Source organism: Sturnus vulgaris, chromosome 15 (assembly GCF_052056855.1).
Source record: "Sturnus vulgaris isolate bStuVul1 chromosome 15, bStuVul1.hap1, whole genome shotgun sequence".
In the NCBI taxonomy this organism is placed as follows: domain Eukaryota; kingdom Metazoa; phylum Chordata; class Aves; order Passeriformes; family Sturnidae; genus Sturnus; species Sturnus vulgaris.
In genome coordinates, this window is record NC_142257.1 from 18,078,237 (window position 1) to 18,100,671 (window position 22,435).

Consider the following 22,435-nt stretch of genomic DNA (forward strand, 5'->3'; position numbering starts at 1 on the left):
TAGATCTACTAGTTTTACAAGATGGTCTCAGGAAAAGTGGGTGAATATTTTTCCTTCCTGGTCTCTTTCCCGAAGCGAAGAACTGGGAATTGGGTGGCTGCTGAATAATTCTGTGTTTGTTAGCGCTGGATCGCTCCTGAACTCCAGAGGGAACCTAAGAGAGCTTCCCTAATGGAAGTTCAGCTTTGTGCAATTCCATGCTTTGCTGGTAGGCGTCAGGAGAAATGACAGCTTTAGTCCCTGTGGACTGGACGCTGCCTCTCCGTAAGGACTTTGCCCGCCTGCGAAAGCTGCCCTTGGTCAGGGCAGGGCGGGCAGCGCTCGGCAGCGCTCGGTGCTGCAGTGCCGGGAGGAGGCTGCGGGCGCCGCTGTTGACCGAGAGGAGCGAGAGGAAGCTCGGAGCGCTGCAGCCCCGCCCGCTGCGGAGAGAGTCGATCGCTCGTTCCCTGACAGGCTCGGCGGCGGGCGGTCTGCGAGAGTCCCCGCGGTGCGGAGCCGTGCTACAACGAGAAGGAAGGACCGGCGGCAGAAGCCGGGAGAGCTGAGCCGGGGCCTGAGTTGAAGAAGGAGGCGGATCGGCAGTCGGAGACGGGGAATAGCCGGCCGGGGCGCAGCGGAGCGGCGGAGATGTGCGCGGCGGGGAAACGCTGGGGCCGGCGGCAGCGAGCTCTGCTCTGGGTGATCCTGATGGTGGCGTGGGAGGCGGCGTGGGGGCAGCTGCGCTACTCGGTGCCCGAGGAGATGCCCAAGGGCTCGTTCGTGGGCGACGTGGCCAAAGACCTGGGGCTGCAGCTGCCGACACTCCGAGACCGGGGCGTTCGTGTTGTCTCTGAAGGTAGTACTCAGTATTTTTCTCTGCATGGGAAGACGGGACATTTAGTGACGGCGGAGAGGATCGACAGGGAGCAGCTCTGTGAGAGTGTGCAGCAATGCGTGCTGCGCTGTGAGCTGATAGTGGACGGGGAAATGAAGTTTTATCGAATTGAAGTGGAAATCACGGACGTTAACGACAACGCACCCAGCTTCAAGGAAAGTGAGCTGGAGGAGAGAATAAGTGAGATGACAGCCCCGGGCTCGCGGTTTCCCCTGGCTGAGGCTCAGGATTTAGACTCGGGCCGGAATTCCCTTCAGAGCTACGAGCTGAGCGGTGACGAGCACTTCTCGCTGGCCGTGCAGGCGGGCCCCGGCGGCGATCAGCGTCCCGAGCTGGTGCTGGCGAAGGCGCTGGACCGGGAGGAGGCGGCGTTTCACGAGCTGGTGCTGAGGGCGATGGACGGCGGCGATCCGGCACGGACGGGCACGGCTCGGATCCGCGTGACGGTGCTGGACGCGAACGACAACGCGCCCGTGTTCAGCCAGGCTGAGTACACGGTGCGTGTGCCCGAGGACGTGCCCGTGGGATCTACTCTCGTCACCGTCACGGCCACAGATAACGACGAGGGGTTGTACGGGAATGTGAAATATTCGTTGAAGAAAACCACAGGAAAAGCATTAAAAATGCTCCAGCTGGACTCAGAGACGGGTGAAATAACTCTGTTGCAGAGCCTGGACTTCGAGGAAGGCAACTCATATGAGCTGGAGGTACAGGGACGAGACGGCGGCGGCCTTTTCGACACTGCCAAAGTCACAGTCATAGTCACAGACGTAAACGACAACACACCCAAAATTTCTATGCGGTCGGCTCTTTCGGAGATTTCTGAGGACGCCCCGTCGGGGACTGTTGTCGCCCTGTTGCACGTACAAGATCGGGACTCAGGAGCAAATGGTGAGGTGCGATGCTCGCTGGAAGAGGACGTCCCGTTCCGACTGGAGAAATCTTTTGATGATTACTATCGCGTGGTGACATCGAGAGAGCTGGACCGAGAGCAGGTGTCGGAGTACAACGTGACGGTGCGGGCGGCCGACGGCGGGTCTCCGTCGCTGCAGAGCAGCGCGGTGCTGGCGCTGCGGGTGCTGGACGTGAACGACAACGCGCCGGTGTTCGCGGAGGAGCGCTACAGCGCGCGGCTGGCGGAGAACAACGCGGCGGGCGCGCTGGTGCTGACGGTGCTGGCGACGGACGCGGACTGGGGGCAGAACGCGCGCGTGCGCTACCGGCTGCGGGAGGGGCGGGTGCGGGGCGCGCCGCTGTCGTCGTACGTGTCGGTGCAGGCGGAGACGGGCGCGCTGTACGCGCTGCGCTCCTTGGACTACGAGCAGGTGCGCGAGCTGCGGCTGTGGGTGCTGGCGGAGGACGGCGGCGCGCCGGCGCTGAGCAGCAACGTGTCGGTGCTGCTGCAGATCGTGGACGAGAACGACAACGCGCCGCAGGTGCTGTACCCGCCGGCGGCTGCGGCGGGCTCGGGCTCGGGCTCGGTCTCGGGCGGCGCGTGGTGGTCGGGCGTGGAGCTGGCGCCGCGCTGGTCGGAGGCCGGCGCGCTGGTGGCCAAGGTGGTGGCGGTGGACGCGGACGCGGGTCAGAACGCGTGGCTGTCGTACGAGCTGGCCAAGGCGACGGAGCCGGGGCTGTTCCGCGTGGGGCTGCACAGCGGCGAGGTGCGCACGGCGCGCTCGCCGCTGGCCCGCGACGCGGCGCGCCAGAGCCTGGTGGTGGTGGTGAAGGACCACGGGCGGCCGGCGCTGTCGGCCACGGCCACGCTGAGCGTGGTGCTGGCCGAGAGCGTGGCCGAGCTGCTGGCCGAGCTGGGCAGCGCGGCCGCCGAGGCGGCGGCGCCGGCCGAGCCGGCCGGGAGCCTGACGCGCTGGCTCGTGCTGGCCGTGGCCGCCGTCTCGTGCCTCTTCCTCGCCTTCCTGCTGCTGCTGCTGGCGCTGCGCCTGCGCCGCTGGCGCCGCCAGCAGCTGCCGCCGCCCGCCAGCGGCGCCTTGCGCGGCGTGCCCGTCTCGCACTTCGTGGGCATCGACGGCGTGCGCGCCTTCCTGCAGTCCTACTCGCACGACGTGTCGCTCACGGCCGACTCGCGCAAGAGCCACCTGCGCTTCTCGGCCAGCGGCAGCTGCTGCGACACCCTCCCGGCCTGGCCACTGCCCGACGAGCCCGCGCCGCTGCTCGGGGACCAGGACCCTGCCGGCGCCATTCCCGTGGATCCCTCCGCTCCCTCGGTGAGTTTCTGGGTCCAAATTATTTTGCGGCGATTTCCTTCACTTCTCCCCTCTCATTTCTTCCCGTCGTCTTTCTGTTGCATAGGAAGATATGTAGAGAGGCAAGGCAATGCCCCGTTCGTCTGCCCGCTGTGTTCTGGTTCCTCTTGCTACGGGCAGGTGAACGTGGGGTCCGTTCTTTGCCTTCTACTTGATTGTTAAAGAGAAGGGAGTTTGCTCTTGGCTAGAGGTTGGTTCTTTGTTTTTTTATCAAGTTGCATTTCGTTGCTCATTTTGCTCCCTGGGAACTGCAATTCTTCTCAGCATTTCATATTGTCAATGGATGTGTTCATTATATGCAAGTGGAATTTACTTTTTTTTTTCCCTCAGGTGTGTCCCCGACAGCACATGAGTGCATAAGCAGTGTGAGCTTCTTTTGAAATCACACTTAGCGGCCCAGTTTTTAAGATCGCTTTAAATTTTTGGAATGCTGTACTTTCCAAGTTAGCTATGTGCTGAGGTTGGATGAGCAGTTATTGTGATGCCTGGGCCTTTATGAGAGATGCGTATAGTTTATGGTCTTGAGAGTGTTTTATTTTAGTTACTAGCGCACATTTCCTTTGGGTATCAGTGATCGTACTCAGACTGTGAGCGGTTGTGTTTGCCGCTCTTCTTTCACTGGAGAGTGATTGCAGATGAAACATTCTTGTTGCATAATATTTGGGCTGGGTGAAATAATATCTTTTCTAAGATACAGTGTTGATAAAAATTTTTCTAGTTTGTTTTGGATTTTTGTTGTTGTTGTTTGAAAATTCTAGAAGGTGTAAAGATGGTGTACAAATTCAGTTTATCGTAGTTGTTTCCCATGACCCACAGTTTGTTCCCCGCATTTTTCCTTTTTTACTGTACAAAGAAATTACATTGAGGACCTGTGGGCGTGGCCATTGGTGTGAGCTCCTGTGTGAGTGTTGTGTGGGGTTTTTTACTCCCTAGATACCCTTCTCTTGTACCTAATACTGTCGGGATAATCTAAAATGTCAGGATATTGAACTTTGCAGAGAAATCCAACTCCCCTTCCGGGTAAACGTACATGGGCTGATGGTGGTGAAAGTGAAAGATCTTTTATGTGGGGGTTGATTACAGGTTCTTGTAGATTATGAGGGTCAGAGAATACGGTGGAATTGAGCAGGGCTGGAGACAAGAGTCCTGTGGGCTGAGTGTGGAGGTCTGGTGAAACAGGAGAGACACTGTTTGCTCTTTTCCTTGTTCAGTGTTCAGCCCTCCTTCTGTGCAATGTGATTTCCTTCTGCCATGATAACTTTGTCCCAACAGATCTTAGTTCAGCTGTGTGGGGAGCCCTGGGATCTTCCTCCTGTGTGTTTGCAGGTTGTCCTGGTGTTTTAATGAATGGTTTAGTTAGGTTCTTATGGCCTGTGGATAAGGGAATATTGGGTGGAGCCAACTCTGTATTCATCGCCTGCTAAGTACCTGAACTCTGTGCCTGACCTCAGTTCCATCATCATCAAGAGTCTGATCCCCTTCCTTTCTGCAAATGTGAACCTCTTGCCTCTCTCCTGTTCATAGCAGTTGGTTTTTAAGCGTTCCTGGAAGAAAGTCTCATGCTTGTCACATACTCAGGTTGAGAAGTGAAATATTATCCCCAGTAATGGGAAGCTGTGTGAGCAATTTTTCTTTTGGTGGCCTCTCCATCAAAGAAAGGGATTGAGGAGAGACTTGTTTGTGAGAAGGGAATGTTGGAGACAAGGCTTCTGTTTTATTTTTTTTTTATACATGACTTTTATCATGACCCTCTGAAAAATGTCTTCATGTTTTGATATCCCATCATTTGGAGTCAAAGGGCCAGTTTGTGTGTTCAGCATTTCGTTTTTCCCTTTCATGGTATTTTCTGTGAACATTTTGGGTTCAGATGGAAACCTTGTATTGAGTAGGAGAGTGACCCACTCTTTTCACAACTCATATGCTGGAGAAAGATGATGTTACCTTTGAATGATACTTTGAGGACTGGTTCACAAATTGAACTACTCATGTCTTTAGCCTTTAGTACATTTCAGAATAGTTGAAATGATTGTGATGAACAGAAAAAACGCTGTGTGTGCATTTGTTTTGTCTTCCTTGGGATCTGAGAAGTTGTGAAATCTACTTTTAATAGCGCCTGTCTCCAAAATTTGCTGTTGTGTTGTGTGATGACAGAGAGAAGCCTTTCATAGAGAGGGCCAGTGGAGGATTTTCCTGTGGCATAGTGTCTCAGTTTGAAAGACAGGTATGGTCTAAGGAAAGGCAGGAGCCCCTTTTCTGCGATGCAGAGTGCAATCCCCCTCCCTTTTAATTATTTTAGGTCCAATTCAGACACCTTCAGGCAGGAGATATGGGGATGAGAATAACAGTTCTTTACTGGTATTTAACAAAGCAGAAAAAAAAAACCAACAACAACAGCTATAAAAATTGGCAACAGAAACAGTCTAGCTCCGCTCCAGTCCCTTCTGGCCGCAGGCCGTCTCCCTGTGCTGTTACCGGTGCTGTGGGGGCAGGGCAGGTCCCGCGCAGTTGAAGAGGGCTGGGTGATGGCGGCCGCGGCCCAGGGGAGAGAGAGGATGGGGAAAGTTACTCCCCCCCTCACGGTGTCGGTCGTGGTGCTCAGCAGAGTGTCCGGAGATAGTAGGGTGAGCTGGGAGAGCCGCGGAGCGATGTCCAAAGGCAGGGAGCGTGGATCTCAGCGCTGGGATGGCAGGGGAAGATGCCAGAGCAGAGCCCAGGTTGTCTTCCCACTCCAGGAGCCAAGCGAGAGAGCGTCCTCCGCTCCAGACCCCCCTATCCCACCTTTCCTTTTCCGGTTCCCCCCCCCCTCCCCCTCCAGCCACCCCCCTACGAGAGAACATTATCTGTCGTTTTAAGGTGTAGCCACAATTAATTAGCATAACAATGGGAGAAATTCCACAGAAAGAAAAGCGAAGCATTCAACCCCCAACATTATCCACCCCTGAATTTCTCCCATACTAATATGCTATATCAAATTAAACTGTTACATTATATATACATACATGCAGTTAGAGACATAGGCACAGTACTATAGGTATTTCACCCTAAAACAAGGTCTCCTTGGGGTATGCATCTGGTCTCTCCATTCTTTTGCATCACCCACCAGGTGCAACCTGGTCCTTGAGCGAATACAACTCCATGGATGGGATTGTCTTTGCTGGAGGCAGGATTCACCCAAACAGTTTTTCCTAGCATACCTCTCATGTGTACCACTGGAACCTTATCTCCATCTGATATTCCCAAGGGCTCAGATTGGGCAGGGCCTGCTCGGTTAGTGGAACCTCGGGTGTTCACTAACCAGGTGGCCTTTGGTAGATTAATCTCCCAGTTCTTGAAAGTTCCCCCACCCAGTGCCTTCAAGGTGGTTTTAAGCAGGCCATTGCACCGTTCAACTTTCCCTGCAGCTGGTGCATGGTAGGGGATATGGTACACCCACTCAATGCCGTGTTCTTTAGCCCAGGTGTTTATAAGGCTGTTCTTGAAATGAGTCCCATTGTCTGACTCAATTCTCTCAGGGGTACCATGCCTCCAAAGAACTTGTTTTTCCAGGCCCAGGATGGTGTTCCGAGCAGTGGCATGAGGCACAGGGTAGGTCTCCAACCATCCAGTGGTGGCTTCCACCATGGTCAGTACATAGCGCTTGCCCTGGCGGGTTTGAGGCAGTGTGATGTAGTCAATCTGCCAGGCCTCTCCATACTTATATTTGTCCCATCGCCCCCCATACCAGAGGGGCTTCACCCGCTTGGCTTGCTTGATGGCAGCGCATGTCTCACAGTCATGGATAACTTGAGAAATACTGTCCATGGTTAGATCCACCCCTCGGTCTCGTGCCCACTTATATGTGGCATCTCTGCCCTGATGACCTGAGGCATCATGGGCCCATCGAGCCAGGAACAACTCTCCCTTGTGCTGCCAGTCTAAATCTATCTGCGACACCTCTATCTGTGCAGCCTGATCTACCTGCTCGTTGTGTTGGTGTTCCTCATTAGCCCGACTCTTGGGGACATGGGCATCTACGTGACGGACTTTCACAGGCAACTTCTCTACCCGGGTGGCAATGTCTTTCCATTCATTGGCAGCCCAGATTGGTTTTCCCCTACGTTGCCAGTTAGCCTTTTTCCACCTTTCCAGCCATCCCCACAGAGCATTGGCTACCATCCATGAATCAGTGTAAAGGTAGAGTTTTGGCCACTTCTCTCTTTCAGCAATGTCCAGGGCCAGCTGAACAGCTTTGAGTTCAGCAAGTTGACTCGATCCACCTTCTCCTTCGGTAGCTTGTGCAACCTGTCGTGTGGGGCTCCATACGGCTGCTTTCCACTTCCGGTTCATCCCCACGATGCGGCAGGAACCATCAGTGAAAAGAGCATAGCATGTTTCATCTGCTGGCAGTTGGTTATACGGTGGGGCTTCTTCGGCCCGGGTCACCTGTTCCTGTTCCTCTTCGTCGGCAAGACCAAAGTCTTCCCCTTCCGGCCAGTTGGTAATAATCTCCAAAATCCCAGGGCGATTCGGGTTTCCAATACGGGCACGTTGTGTGATGAGGGCAATCCATTTACTCCATGTGGCGTCAGTGGCATGGTGGGTTGAGGGAATCTTTCCTTTAAACATCCAGCTCAGCACTGGCAGTCGGGGTGCCAGGAGGAGTTGTGTTTCTGTGCCAACCACCTCTGAGGCTGCTTGGACCCCTTCATAGGCGGCCAAGATCTCCCTCTCCGTCGGAGTGTAGTTGGCCTCGGACCCTCTGTAGCTTCGGCTCCAGAACCCCAGTGGTCGGCCTCGCGTCTCACCAGGCACCTTCTGCCAAAGGCTCCAGGACAGACCATGGTTCCCGGCTGCAGAGTAGAGCACGTTCTTCACATCTGGTCCAGTCCTGACTGGGCCAAGGGCTACTGCATGAGCAATCTCCTGCTTGATCTGGGCAAAGGCTTGCTGCTGCTCAGGGCCCCAGTGGAAATCGTTCTTCTTGCGGGTGACCAGGTAAAGAGGGCTCACAATCTGGCTGTACTCAGGAATGTGCATTCTCCAAAAGCCTATGGCACCTAGGAAGGCTTGTGTTTCCTTCTTGCTGGTTGGTGGAGACATTGCAGTGATCTTATTGATGACCTCACTGGGGATCTGGCGCCGTCCATCTTGCCACTTTACTCCCAGGAACTGGATCTCTTGGGCAGGCCCTTTGACTTTGCTCTTTTTAATGGCGAAGCCGGCTCCCAGCAGAATCTCAATGATCTTTTCTCCTTTCTGAAATACTTCCATTGCCGTATCCCCCCACACAATGATGTCATCAATGTACTGCAGATGTTCTGGAGCTCCACCCTTCTCCAGTGTAGCCTGGATCAGCCCATGACAGATGGTGGGGCTGTGTTTCCACCCCTGGGGCAGTCGGTTCCACATGTATTGCACACCCCTCCAGGTGAAAGCGAACTGAGGCCTGCACTCTGCTGCCAGAGGAATGGAGAAGAATGCATTGGCGATGTCAATGGTGGCGTACCACTTTGCTGCCTTGGACTCCAGCTCGTACTGCAGTTCCAGCATGTCCGGCACGGCAGCGCTCAGCGGTGGAGTCACCTCATTCAGTGCACGATAGTCCACTGTCAATCTCCATTCTCCTTCCGATTTACGCACAGGCCAGATGGGGCTGTTGAAGGGTGAGTGGGTTTTGCTGACCACCCCTTGGCTCTCCAGCTCACGGATCATCTTGTGGATGGGGATCACGGCATCTCGATTCGTCCGGTACTGCCGGCGGTGCACTGTTGAGGTAGCAATTGGCACCCGTTGCTCTTTCACCCTAAGGAGTCCCACTGCAGATGGGTTTTCTGATAGCCCAGGCAGGGTGTTCAACTGCTTAATGCCCTCTGCTGCCACAGCAGCTATTCCAAAAGCCCACCTGAGTCCCTTTGGGTCTTTGTAATAGCCATTCCTGAGGAAGTCTATGCCTAGGATACATGGTGCCTCTGGGCCAGTCACAATTGGATGTTTCTGCCACTCTTTCCCAGTCAGGCTCACCTCAGCCTCCAGCAGAGTCAATTCCTGAGATCCCCCCGTAACCCCAGCAATTGAAACAGGTTCCTTTCCGACATGTCCTGATGGTATTAATGTACATTGTGAACCAGTGTCAACCAATGCTCTGTGTTCCTGTGGCTCAGATGTGCCAGGCCATCGGATCCACACCGTCCAAAAGATCCGGTTTTCCCGTGCCTCTCCCTGGCTAGAGGCAGGGCCCCTCTAGCCCTGGTTATTATTTCTCTCCTGGGCATACATACTGGAGGTTCCTTCAAGGGGATCTGACAGATCATCCTCCCTTCTGTAATACCCTGCACCTCCATGGGAGGCTGAGGCTACCCTCACTTTAGTGGAGTTCCCTCTGTTGGTGTTCCCCTCCCTGATTTGGCGCACCCGTGCTGCCAGGACGGAAGTGGGTTTCCCATCCCACCTTCTCATGTCTTCCCCGTGGTCACGTAGAAAAAACCACAGGTCAGCACGTGGGGTGTACCCTCTCTCCCTAGCTGGGGGGCGTTGGGCTCTACTTTTGGGGTCCATGACTCTCACTGGTGCTGCACTGATCTTCCTCACCTCTTCCCTTATCTCCTTCATCTCCTCCTTAAACTCCTCTCTGAGGTCCTTAGCCACAGCAGAGACATGAGCCTGCACTGGGCCAGCCATCATACTCTGATAATTCCTGAGCCTGTTGGCAACAGAACCCACTGTCACTTGGTTGGTATCAGCATCAATCATTGCAATAAAGGGGGTATATTGAGATGGGCCCAGGTTTGCCAGATTCCACAACATCTGCCCTGTGCACCTGACCTTGTCAGGGTCATTGTCATGCTGTCCATCCCTCCCAAAGAGCACCTCCAGTACTGCCACTTCTCTCAGCTTTTGGATCCCTTCCTCAAGGGTATTCCAACGTGTTCTCTGGTGGTACTCCTGCATTCTTTCCCTGTGGACAAATCTCTCTCTCACGCTCATTAAAAGTCGCTCCCAGAGGGAAAGGAGACCTGTCTCCCTTACAAATACCTGGTCCACACCTGAGTCCTGGGTCAAGGCTCCCAAATTCCTTGCCTCAGTACCATCCAGTTGCACACCTGTACCCATAAGGTCCCAGACCCGCAGTAACCAGGTTGTAAAAGCCTCACGGCCCCGTCGTACAATGTCTTTTCGCAGGTTACGGAGACTCTCGTATGACAGGGACTCGGTGATGATCTCAACTTCTGGCTCCCCTGCTGGTTGTGAGGGGCCCCCTTCCTGACCCTTATTATCTAGGTGCCTTGTTTTCATCTTAGACTTCCTAGTTTCCACAGGGGCAACTGCTGCTGGCTGTGAGTGCCCTTGCAGTTCAGCTGGAACCTGGACAGATGTAACATCTGTGGGTCCCACTGCTGCACCACCAGAATCTCCCTCTTTAAGGCAGGGGGAGGGTTTCTCACCAGCTGGGGAGAGGTACTCCTTCAGCATCTGGCCCATCTCACGTATCTCCTTTGCTAGCACCCCCACCCATTCTGGGTGGTTCCTTTCCGAGGTGGGCTGTGGAGCAGGGTCAAACTCTGGGGTAATATCCCTAGTCTCTGGGACAGGATCAGGCTCTGGGGTAACCTCCCTAGTCTCTGGGACAAGATCAGGCTCTGGGGTAACCTCCCTAGTCTCTGGGACAGGATCAGGCTCTGGGGTAACATCACTATTTCCTCGGGTAGGTATCAGGGTTGTTATCCAAGTCAATCTCCCCTTATCTCTGAATGTTAGATAGAACAGGTTTAACAGGGATATAAGCAACACTAGCCACAATATAATGTCATTAGCATTTAAAGTGGATTGGAACCCCTTGAAGACTGGTGGGGTGAACTTCAAAAACCCTGTGATGGGTTGAGAAAAAATTTCACCTGCTGCCACTTCCTCACAGTAAGTACCATTATTGAAGTAGCCCCAGAAACACACACTTAGAGTGTGATAGCTCTGAATCCATGTGGCCATCTTCCAGAGAAAATTAAAAATCCATGAATTCCTCAACTGATCAACCCACATAATAAACTGGATAATAGCCACAGTAACCTTGGTTATGAAACTCATGTTTAAAAAAGGGCTTGCAAATGGGAGAGATATAGCAGTGACCACATGGAGGCCAATCCAGGGTAAGCTGGACAGCATGGTGTCACCTACCACAAGCTTGGGTAATTTAAGAACTGTTATCCCCTTTTCTACCCCTCTCTCAATGCCCTCAGGCAATGCCCCACGTTGGGCGCCAAAATCTGTCTCAGTTTGAAAGACAGGTATGGTCTAAGGAAAGGCAGGAGCCCCTTTTCTGCGATGCAGAGTGCAATCCCCCTCCCTTTTAATTATTTTAGGTCCAATTCAGACACCTTCAGGCAGGAGATATGGGGATGAGAATAACAGTTCTTTACTGGTATTTAACAAAGCAGAAAAAAAAAACCAACAACAACAGCTATAAAAATTGGCAACAGAAACAGTCTAGCTCCGCTCCAGTCCCTTCTGGCCGCAGGCCGTCTCCCTGTGCTGTTACCGGTGCTGTGGGGGCAGGGCAGGTCCCGCGCAGTTGAAGAGGGCTGGGTGATGGCGGCCGCGGCCCAGGGGAGAGAGAGGATGGGGAAAGTTACTCCCCCCCTCACGGTGTCGGTCGTGGTGCTCAGCAGAGTGTCCGGAGATAGTAGGGTGAGCTGGGAGAGCCGCGGAGCGATGTCCAAAGGCAGGGAGCGTGGATCTCAGCGCTGGGATGGCAGGGGAAGATGCCAGAGCAGAGCCCAGGTTGTCTTCCCACTCCAGGAGCCAAGCGAGAGAGCGTCCTCCGCTCCAGACCCCCCTATCCCACCTTTCCTTTTCCGGTTCCCCCCCCTCCCCCTCCAGCCACCCCCCTACGAGAGAACATTATCTGTCGTTTTAAGGTGTAGCCACAATTAATTAGCATAACAATGGGAGAAATTCCACAGAAAGAAAAGCGAAGCATTCAACCCCCAACACATAGTTTGGTATGGATAAAAGAAATGTATCAAGTTCCATTTGACCTGGTATTTAGTTCAGGCCCTCACCTGTGTTTCCAAGGAGTTTCCTTTTTTCATGGTCCAAGAGAATGACTGTGGCTGGGATTTGTGGTTTGAAGTCCTGTGTACTTGGTGCAAGAGGGTCTTATTTGTTGTGTAGCTTCTACAACTGACAGAATAAGCAACATGAATTTATACATTGTGGTGTTTTCAGGAGTGTCGCCTAAATACCCACACGAAGTTAGATATGTCTGAAGATTTAGACTACAGTTCGAGTAAGTGGAGAGACTGGATTTGATCCATGAAATTGGTGTGCCAAATGGGTTTTGTTTGGAAAATAGTTAGATTTCATCTCTGGGGTCAAGGCCTGTACCACTTTCCTCTGTGATCCCTTTGAAGGAAGTAAAGGACAGTCATCCAGCAGTAATGAACCAAGCTGCTCAGATACAACGGTTTATAATTCCAAAGCGAAACATCGTTTATTTGGTTCTATGAGAGACAAAAAAATGGGTTTGCACTTTTGCATTGTAAGGTTCTCAAATATGGAGACATAAAAGAAGAATTTTCATTTTTCATAAATATATGGTATTATTTCTTAGCATAGAGTTCTAAACAATGCTTTAGGCCGAGCTTTTTTTCAATTTAATTTGTGCCATGTAAGGGAAGCAGAATTCAAGATACGTGACGAAGAACTGAAAAGCTCCCAAAGTCATCTCTTTCTAAAAAATCATAGAGCCCTTACTATTACAGTTGTACCACGATTTTTAAAAGAGCAGCTGAGTTCCATTCCTGAATGCTCTGCCAAAAAATCTGAAGTTTTAGGATTCAGTGGGACTAAAGGAGACGAAAAGACCGGTGCCAAAAGAGCATCTCATTTAATAACGATTCTGAAGTCGCATTAAATATCTGCTTCTGGTCTTGTTGTTTGCAATGGAGGAGCCCCCGGATCCGGAGCAGGCGCTGAGCCCCGCCCAAAGCCGGGCCCCCTTGAGCGCGGCCATCCGGCGGCTGCAGTGGCGCGGCGGCGCCTCCGGGTGTCGCTGTTGGCCGCCGCCGAGCGGCGCTGGAGCCGCCGCCGCCGCCGCAGCGTCCTGCCCCCGCAGGCTGCTCGCTCGCCCGGCGCCGGCCACAGCGGCAGCGGCACCGCCAGCAGCAGCAGCAGCAGCAGCAGCGGCGGCAGGAGCGGCGAGAGGCGGCGGCGAGAAGCGACCCGAGCGGGCTCGCTGCGCTGCCTTAGAGCGGTGCGTGCGGTGTGTGGCGAGAGCGGCTGGAAGGGAGGCAGGAGCGCGGCGAGCTGTGGCGGCAGAGAATGGCGGTGAGGCGGCGGCAGAGGCTCGGGCCGGGCGGCGGGCGAGCGCTGCTGGGCGCGCTGCTGCTGTGCGTGTGGTGGCGGGCGGCGGCCGAGCGGGTCCGCTACGCCATCGCCGAGGAGCTGGGCAGAGGCTCGCTCGTGGGGCCGCTGGCGCTGGACCTGGGGCTCAGCGCGGACGAGCTGCCGGCGCGCAAGCTGCAGGTGGCGTCTGCCGGCAAGAAGCAGCTGAAATACTTCACGGTGAATGAGGAGAACGGGAACCTGTACGTGAACGAGAGGCTGGACCGGGAGGAGATGTGCGGCGAGTCGGCGACCTGCTCCGTTAACTTCGAGGTGCTGGTGCACAACCCTTTAAACATTTTTCGCGTCGAGGTGGCCATCGAGGATGTGAACGACAACTCCCCGACCTTCAGTAAAGATGTTCTGGAGGTCGAGATCGGTGAATGGACCCTTCCCGGTGCTCGTTTTCCTCTGGAGATGGCTCGAGACACGGACGCCGGAAGTAACTCACTGGTAACTTACCAGCTCGACAGCAACCCATCCTTCTCTTTGGCTTTAATGGAGAGCCATGATGGAAGCAAACAGCCCGAATTAGTGCTGGAGACAGCCCTGGACCGAGAGAAGCAGAGTTCCTTTGAGCTTGTGCTGACAGCAGTCGATGGCGGGGACCCCCCGAGGTCCGGGACTGTCCAGATTCGGGTCAATGTGACAGACGCCAACGACAACCCGCCCGTGTTCAGCAAAAGCGTCTACGAGGCGAGAGTGGCGGAGAATCTCCCAGAGGGATCTCTGGTGTTGCGTGTACAGGCGACAGATGCGGACACTGGCTCTAACGGCCGAGTGTTCTACTCCTTCAGCAACGTTCCAGGCGTCATCAGCGCTTTGTTCTCTGTGGACAGTGAGAGCGGCGAACTAAGGACAGCGGGTGCCCTCGATTTTGAGGAGAAGAGTAAATACAGCTTCGGTCTGGAGGCGAGGGATGGCGGGGGTTTAGTGTCACACTGCAAGGTGCAAATAGACGTCACGGATGAGAATGACAACCCGCCCGAGATCACCATTCTGACACTGTCGAGTCCCGTGCCTGAGGACGCACCGGTGGGCACGGTTGTGGCTCTCCTGAACGTGGATGACCCAGACTCCGGCGAGAACGGTCAGGTGTCGTGCGAGCTGTCGGGCGAGGCGCCGCTGTCGATCGTGGCGTCGCCGGGCGGCTCGTACAAGGTGGTGACGGCGAGCGCGCTGGACCGCGAGCAGGCGTCCGAGCACCGCGTGACGGTGGTGGCCCGGGACCGGGGCAGGCCGGCGCTGTGGGCCAGTACGGAGCTGGTGCTGGAGGTGTCGGACGTGAACGACAACGCGCCGGTGTTCGAGGAGGCGGCGTACAGCGCGTACGTGTGGGAGAACAACGCGGCGGGCGCGCTGGTGCTGCGCGTGCAGGCGCGGGACGCGGACGCGGGCGCCAACGGGCGCGTGAGCTACTGGCTGGCGGGCGGCAGCGCGGGCGCGGCGGGCGCGGCGCCGCCGGTGTCGGTGGAGGCGCGAAGCGGCGCGCTGTACGCGCAGCGCTCCTTGGACTACGAGCAGTGCCGCGAGTTCGCGGTGGCGGTGCGGGCGCAGGACGGCGGCGCGCCGGCGCGCAGCTCCACGGCCACGGTGCGCGTCTTCGTGCTGGACCGCAACGACAACGCGCCGCGGGTGCTGTGGCCGGCGGTGACGGCGGCGTCGGCGGCGGGAGAGGCTCCGGCGGCGGCGGCGGCGGCGTTCGAGGTGGTGCCGCGCTCGGCCGAGGCCGGCTACCTGGTGGCCAAGGTGGTGGCGGTGGACGCGGATGCGGGGCGCAACGCGTGGCTGTCGTACGAGCTGGTGCAGGCGTCGGAGCCGGCGCTGTTCCGCGTGGGGCTGCACAGCGGCGAGGTGCGCACGGCGCGCGCCGTGTCCGAGCGGGACGCGGCCAAGCAGCGGCTGGTGGCCGTGGTGAAGGACCACGGGCAGCCGGCGCTGTCGGCCACGGCCACGCTGCACGTGGTGCTGGCCGAGAGCTTGCAGGAGGCGCTGCCGGAGCTGAGCGAGCGGGCGGCGGGCGCCGAGCTGCAGTTCTACCTGGTGCTGGCGCTGGCGCTGCTGTCGGCGCTCTTGGTGCTGAGCGTGGCGCTGGCCGTGCTGGCGCGGCTGCGCCGGGCCGGGCCGCCCGCCGTGCTGCGCTGCCTGGGCGCGCAGCGCTTCTCGGTGGCCGGCGCCGCCTTCCCGGCCGACTTCTGCGAGGGCACCTTGCCCTACTCCTACAACCTGTGCGTGGCGGCGCCGGCCCGCGCCGTGCCCGAGGCCGCTTGGCCGCCGCCGCCGCCGGTGCCCGTGCTGTCGGCGGAGGAGCTTCTGGGCGCCGATTCCTGCGACAAGCCGAGCCCCAACAGCAGTGCCATTGTGGGAGAGGTTCTCGTCGAAACTGACGTTCCAAAGGTTTGTAATCCCTTATGCCCTTTTTCTCCAATTTTTCATTTCCTAAGAGCGTGCGGCTTTCTGTTCTTGGGCTTCCTTTCTCTTTTGGTGCTGTTCGGACCGGACTCTATTTCAATGAATTCTTTTAAGCGTCCTATTCATATTTCCTAGCAGCCTGCTTTACGAACGGGCACTTGTCTCATGAGGTGATGATGAGACTTAGGGTCGATGCATTAAGTCTTACGTTTCATCTTATGCTAAACACAGCCTTTCTGGATTGGTGATGCTCTGATTAAGGTTTTCCTTTGCTTAATTTCCCACTTAGAATAGGCAGACAAAGACAGCACCTTTTTATTTTTTTTTTTAATTTTTTATTTTTTAAATCTAATTGTGAACTTTTGTTATCAAAACTGGTCTGAAACGGTGAAAGTTACTAATGATGATGGGATCATTTTAGCATGTAGAGCGAGATTCGTGTATTGATACTTGTTTTTTGAGACTATTATTCTGACCTTTCTTTCTTGATCCACACCAGAGTAACAGCTGTAGGGAAAAACGTCTTTATATACTGCTCTTTTGGTGTTTCACTCCAAATAGGACCTACATATGAATCCCTGATGGTGAAAGTGACGGTCAATTTCTTTATAATGAACGATCATCCCCTTTTCCCTCCCAGCTTCTCCCCCCTTATATCTTTTGAGGGAAGGTAGCTGCCTAAATCCCAGGTTTTCATGAGCAAATTAAATAAGCATGGTCAGTGACAAGTACTGCCTTATCAGTGCTCACACTTGTAGGGAAGGGTTTCGCCCTTCAACTTGTGTTTTCCAAAATGTTTCGGGGTCACCGTAGCGCTTCTTCTTTATTATCATACGTTTAGGCTTAGTTGGAAAAATTGTATCTAAAAGGCTTCGTTTGTCTGAAATGTTAGGAGTTACCAAAGTTCCGGGCGGATCTAACACCATACAATATCATCTGCTAACTCTACATAATGGGCTCAGGAACGGATGTTTCCCCCCTTCCTGTGTAATTCCCGAAGCGAAGGACTGAGATTTTGGTGGCTGGTGGGTAATACCGCGTTGGTTACTGGCAATTTTCTGCTGCACTCCAAAGCGAACTTACGTGTGTCTCTCTAATGGAAGTTTATCTGTACTCGATTCCATGCTTTGATAGAAGGCGGCTGCAGAAATGTCAGCGTTAGTCCTGCTGGATTTCGGTGGGAATTGTCCCCTCCCTGCGAGCTGCCTTTGGTCAGGGCAGGGCGATGAACGCTCGGCAGCGCTCGGTGCTGCAGTGCCGGGAGGAGGCTGCGGGCGCCGCTGTTGACCGAGAGGAGCGAGAGGAAGCTCGGAGCGCTGCAGCCCCGCCCTCTGCGGACAGACTCGATCACTCGCTCGCTCCAAATCAGGCTCGGCCGCCGGGAGGTCGGCGAGCGTATCCGCGGTGCGGAGCCTTTCTGCACGGAGGCGAAAAGGCCAAAGAGAGAAGCCGAGAGAGGCGAGTAAGAGCTTGAATAGAAAGAGGTGGAGGGGTGCCGCGGCGGAGATGTGCGCGGCGGGGAGGCGCTGGGGCCGGAGGCAGCGAGCTCTGCTCTGGGCCGTCCTGCTGGCGGCGTGGGAGGCGGCGTGGGGGCAGCTGCGCTACTCGGTGCCCGAGGAGATGCCCAAGGGCTCGTTCGTGGGCGACGTGGCCAAGGACCTGGGGCTGCAGCTGTCGGCGCTCAGAGACCAAGGCATCCGCATTGTGTCTGAAGGTAGTACTCAGTATTTTTCTTTGAATGGGAAGAGGGGACATTTAGTGACGGCGGAGAGGATCGACAGAGAGCGGCTTTGCCGGCTGGTGGAGAAATGCGTGCTGCGCTGTGAGCTGATAGTGGAGGGAGAAATGAAGTTTTATGAAATAGAAGTGGAAATCACGGACATTAACGACAACGCTCCCACCTTCCGAGAGACAGAAATCGAACTTAGAATGAACGAGATGACTGCTCCGGGGTCGCGGTTTCCCCTGGTCAGAGCTCACGATCCGGACTCTGGCCAGAATTCCCTGCAGAGCTACGAGCTGAGCGGTGACGAGCACTTCTCGCTGGCCTTGCAGGCGGGCCCCGGCGGCGATCAGCGTCCCGAGCTGGTGCTGGCGAAGGCGCTGGACCGGGAGGAGGCGGCGTTTCACGAGCTGGTGCTGAGGGCGATGGACGGCGGCGATCCGGCACGGACGGGCACGGCTCGGATCCGCGTGACGGTGGTGGACGCGAACGACAACGCGCCCGTGTTCAGCCAGGCGGAGTACACGGTGCGTGTGCCCGAGGACGTGCCCGTGGGCTCTACCCTCGTTACCGTCTCGGCCAGGGACGCCGACGAGGGGTTGAACGGGGAAATTAAATATTCGTTGAAAAAAGTGTCGGACATGGCATCAGATATTTTCCGTCTGAATTATGAGAGTGGGGAGATCATATTATTGAAAAGCCTGGACTTCGAGGAAGGAGACTCTTACGAACTAGAGGTGCAGGCACATGACGGTGGAGCCCTTTTTGATACGACCAAAATTACGATATCTGTCACGGACGTCAACGACAACATGCCAAAGATTTCGGTGAGGTCGGCGATCAGCGAAATATCCGAGGATGCTCCGTCGGGGACAGTTGTAGCCCTCCTACACGTGCAGGACCGCGACTCGGGGGCCAACGGCGAGGTGCGCTGCTGGCTCGACAAGGACGTCCCGTTCCGGCTGCAGAGCTCCCACGGCAGCTACTACAGCGTGGTGACAGCGGGAGAGCTGGACCGAGAGCAAGTGTCGGAGTACAACGTGACGGTGCGGGCGGCCGACGGCGGGTCTCCGTCGCTGCAGAGCAGCGCGGTGCTGGCGCTGCGGGTGCTGGACGTGAACGATAACGCGCCGGTGTTCGCGGAGGAGCGCTACAGCGCGCGGCTGGCGGAGAACAACGCGGCGGGCGCGCTGGTGCTGACGGTGCTGGCGACGGACGCGGACTGGGGGCAGAACGCGCGCGTGCGCTACCGGCTGCGGGAGGGGCGGGTGCGGGGCGCGCCGCTGTCGTCGTACGTGTCGGTGCAGGCGGAGACGGGCGCGCTGTACGCGCTGCGCTCCTTGGACTACGAGCAGGTGCGCGAGCTGCGGCTGTGGGTGCTGGCGGAGGACGGCGGCGCGCCGGCGCTGAGCAGCAACGTGTCGGTGCTGCTGCAGATCGTGGACGAGAACGACAACGCGCCGCAGGTGCTGTACCCGCCGGCGGCTGCGGCGGGCTCGGGCTCGGTCTCGGGCGGCGCGTGGTGGTCGGGCGTGGAGCTGGCGCCGCGCTGGTCGGAGGCCGGCGCGCTGGTGGCCAAGGTGGTGGCGGTGGACGCGGACGCGGGTCAGAACGCGTGGCTGTCGTACGAGCTGGCCAAGGCGACGGAGCCGGGGCTGTTCCGCGTGGGGCTGCACAGCGGCGAGGTGCGCACGGCGCGCTCGCCGCTGGCCCGCGACGCGGCGCGCCAGAGCCTGGTGGTGGTGGTGAAGGACCACGGGCGGCCGGCGCTGTCGGCCACGGCCACGCTGAGCGTGGTGCTGGCCGAGAGCGTGGCCGAGCTGCTGGCCGAGCTGGGCAGCGCGGCCGCCGAGGCGGCGGCGCCGGCCGAGCCGGCCGGGAGCCTGACGCGCTGGCTCGTGCTGGCCGTGGCCGCCGTCTCGTGCCTCTTCCTCGCCTTCCTGCTGCTGCTGCTGGCGCTGCGCCTGCGCCGCTGGCGCCGCCAGCAGCTGCTGCCGCCCGCCAGCGGCGCCTTGCGCGGCGTGCCCGTCTCGCACTTCGTGGGCATCGACGGCGTGCGCGCCTTCCTGCAGTCCTACTCGCACGACGTGTCGCTCACGGCCGACTCGCGCAAGAGCCACCTGCGCTTCTCGGCCAGCGGCAGCTGCTGCGACACCCTCCCGGCCCGGCCACTGCCCGACGAGCCCGCGCCGCTGCTCGGGGACCAGGACCCTGCCGGCGCCATTCCCGTGGATCCCTCCGCTCCCTCGGTGAGTTTCTCTGTCCAGATTTTCTCCACGACGCTTTCCCCTGATCCTCCCCTGCCCTTTTCCCTCCATGATCCGTCGCTTGCGTAGGTTGATCTGCTGAAAATGAAGGTGAACTTTTGTTTAGGGGCATTCTGTGGGCATATTCCTTCTGAAGTGAGGTGGATGTGGGGTGGATGCAGAGCCTGAAAGTTGTTGGGTGCAGCAGGAGAAGGGAGGCTACCCGTGGATGGAGGTTTTCAGACCAGGCCTTTCTTTTTTTCATCGGGTGTCAGATTGTAATTTTGCTTCCAGATATGGGATATTGGTTCTCCTTTTAGCTTCTTCTGAATGGATGGTTTAAGTTTTTAGGAAATTATCTTTAGGCTATTAATATAATCCATTTCTTTCCTAAAGCTCATGCGTTTACTTGGGTGGGGTTCTCTGGGTATTGTAACTTTTCTTCTTTCATTCTGCTCTAAGCCTTTACGTTTCTCCATGGCAATGCAGGTTAGCCGTGAAATGTCTCGGCATTCTTCTGTTCTGTCATCTTTGAACCGCATGTAGAGGAACGGTCCAGGCAGCATTGACAATGTCAATCTGCTTGTCAGGAAGAGGAAAGGAAAACCTGGATGTTTTTCTCCTGATGGGTTTTCCTGATTTAGGGTGATTGCTGTGGATGACTGTTACTGAGCACAGGTACACTTTACATTCAGGTTTGAGAGTCATCTCCTGTCGCTTGGCTCTGTGCTGTGATAGGATGATGGTGTCTTTGATCAGATACTTTGATAAATGGGATTTTATCAGATCTCTATATCGTTTGTGCACTTGGGAACGCTCTCTATTTCTAATAAGAGAAATCTCTTTGTATGCATCCATGTTTTGATCTCCCTTCTCTGTAAGGAAGACTCGTGTGTACAAGAATTTTCCCTCATTGGCCAATTTCTGCATAGACAGCTTTCTGGTTTCGTGGTATCTGGGCAGGGTGAAAAACCTGTCAGTCTTGAGATAGGGTGGGTGAAAATTTTACTCTGGTATAATTTGGAATGTCTAAGAGATGCAAAGATGATGGAAAAGTTCAGGTTGTCCTATTTGCATTTTGAGTGAAATAGTTATGGTTCTGTGTCCAGGCAGATTAGGCCGTGGCTGTGGTCCTTGGTGTGAGCTCCTGTGTAAGTGTCCTCTCGATCTTTCACTAATCTGACGCACTTCTGGTGTACTTGCTCCAGTTCACATCCTCTGAAATGTCAGAGATTTGAACCTTGTAGAGGAATGTACCTCTCCTTTCTGGAAAATGTGCATGGCCCGATCCTGGTGCATGTTCGAGGTATTTTATCTAGGCAACTGATCTTTTGATTCCGTCTACTTGCCAATTATGGGGTTAAAAACTCAATGGAAGTTGTGAGAGGTTAGGAGGGAGAGTTCTGGGATCTGTGTGTTCAGGCCGGTTAAATGGCACAGGAGATGTCATTTGCTGCTTTCATTGTGTGGTGCACGGTTGCAATATCACACTGTGTTAGTTTTTTTTATTGCTCGTATTATTGTACGTTATTGTATTATTTTAAACTAGTAGCTGAGTCATGGTTCCATGGCAAATGCTATACCTGGAGATTTGGGAGGAGCTAACTGAGTTCTTATTACCCACTAAATACCTGAAATATGTCTCCAGTCTGCCTAATGATGTGGCCGAGTAAGGTCTGAGTCCTCCTTTCCGCAGGTGGTAACTTCATCCCTCACTTGTTCTCATAGAGAATCCTTGCATAGATATTAATGGAAGAAACGCTCTTGCTTCTCATGTACACATGGCACGAAGTCAAATATTATCCAGGGTAAGGAAACGTGGTCTGTGGACCTTCTCTTCTGGTAGAGTTTATCTGCTGAGTGTGAAGATGCACGATGGCCACGGGAGCTGTGAAGTTTGTGTGGAGGATCTTGGGGGTGCTGTGTGTGAGGAGCACTGGTGGAGATGTGACATGTTCAGCGTTTGTTGCTGGCCTTCTCTAAATAAAACAGTTTTATTTTTTGTTATCACATGGTTCCGATTCAAATAACCAAGGTGTAGGCACAACACTTTTTCATTAGAAGTGGCAGAGTCATGTACATTCCAAGAAGCTCCTGTGCTGAAGAAATGTGATGTTGCCTTTGAGCTGATACTTTGAAAGCTGAGTCTTTGATTACTCTGATGATCGCTTATGCTCTTTATAGCATTTTACATATGTTCGAAGAAATGGGATGTGCAGGATAATCTCTGCATGCATTCTTGAATCTGAGAAGCCTTGTGTGCAACTCTTCTTTCCATGGTGTCTATCTCCAAAGTTCTCCTGTTGTGTGATATTACTACAGGGAGAAGTGTTCTGTCTGTCCAGAGAGAGGATGGGTGGAAGAGGTCACTGTGGTATCATTTGAAACGGGTTTAAAAAAGGAGTAAATATTTCATTTGTCCTAGCTGTTAGAAGAGGCCTACAAATCTGCTTCCATGTATTTTCCTGGTATGATTTTCCAAAGACATCAATATTGCATTATCTTCTCATGAGAAGTTTTTCCCATTAAGAGAAATTCATAGAGGTCATAATGTGCAAAT

General features: G+C 55.1%; 3 pseudogenes; all 3 read left to right on the forward strand.

Annotated features, from left to right (window-relative positions):
* Positions 1-450: 450 nt before the first annotated feature.
* On the forward strand, positions 451-4,092 carry LOC148222045 (protocadherin gamma-A2 pseudogene; annotated as a pseudogene).
* Positions 4,093-13,431: 9,339 nt separating this feature from the next.
* Positions 13,432-16,019, forward strand: LOC106864191 (protocadherin gamma-B5 pseudogene; annotated as a pseudogene).
* A 1,109-nt stretch (positions 16,020-17,128) lies between these two features.
* On the forward strand, positions 17,129-21,769 carry LOC106864192 (protocadherin gamma-A10 pseudogene; annotated as a pseudogene).
* The last annotated feature ends 666 nt before the right edge of the window (positions 21,770-22,435 follow it).